This window comes from Dipodomys spectabilis, unplaced genomic scaffold (genome assembly GCF_019054845.1).
Source record: "Dipodomys spectabilis isolate Male_0828 unplaced genomic scaffold, ASM1905484v1 ptg000301l, whole genome shotgun sequence".
Taxonomy (NCBI): Eukaryota; Metazoa; Chordata; class Mammalia; order Rodentia; family Heteromyidae; genus Dipodomys; species Dipodomys spectabilis.
In genome coordinates, this window is record NW_024870978.1 from 6,386,251 (window position 1) to 6,387,241 (window position 991).

At 30.2% G+C, this 991-nt stretch overlaps 1 pseudogene; it reads left to right on the forward strand.

The window, feature by feature from the left end:
* Positions 1-603: 603 nt before the first annotated feature.
* On the forward strand, positions 604-700 carry LOC122127487 (annotated as a pseudogene).
* The last annotated feature ends 291 nt before the right edge of the window (positions 701-991 follow it).

Here is a 991-nt window from a genome sequence, read left to right on the forward strand (position 1 = left end):
TACTTTTGAAATGAAAAGGTGTAATAAACAATTATATTTTGAAAAAAAACCTTCTGTCTGAACAGTTCTGTCTGAACTGTTCGTCTCTCTATGATCCCTTGTAACTAAGATTAGTTTTGCTCCAATAAGTCATTCTATGCTGACAGGGTAAGATATTCTGGTTGGTCTGTTCCTACATGGAGCAAGGGTAAAGGGTCAAGGACACATTTGTGCCAGTAAGACTTCATTTGGGAAATTTTAAGCTGGAGAAGTTTAGAAGTAGCTATTAAGCAAGGCTTACTTTGAATCCATTAGCTCCAAAGCTAAATCAGTTAATTAATAAGTACTTGAAAAGTCATCACCTTTGAACCTAGCTATAAAGTATTACCAAAGTATTATCAAATTTCAAATGAAAAAGACTTAAAATAGTCATAGAAAAAAATTGCAAATGTGAGCAATCAAACAAGCAATATAAGTTTTTTTCCACCATAAACAGAATTTTACAGAAATAAGATAAATGGCAATTTTGGGAACAATAAGGTTTCCTTGTTACAAATAGGCAACCAAGGATATACGCCTGTCTTAAAATTGCATCATTAATTACTTAAATTTACAGGATACTACTTGGTTCAGCATCACGTCTACCTGAATTACAATACAAAGATTTACATGGCTCTTGCACAAGGATGATATGAAAATTTGGGAAGTATTGAATATTTTTCATTCTTCAGATGCAAGAATGAAAAGCAGTTATTAAAATGTTGATTACAAATATACAAGTGTAATAATACATGTAATTCATAGAAACAAAAGTTAGTTTGACATCATTCAATCTTCACCTTTTTAAAAAGGCCTTTACATAGCATAACTTTTATAAAACTTTTGAAATAACATAACATTGTCATTTTATCCCAAAGAAATAAAATTATATAAGGACCTAGGAATTAAAGGAATCTTAAACTGTTTCTATATCGAATGCAATCTGAAAGGACACATTTATTAATGAATCTAT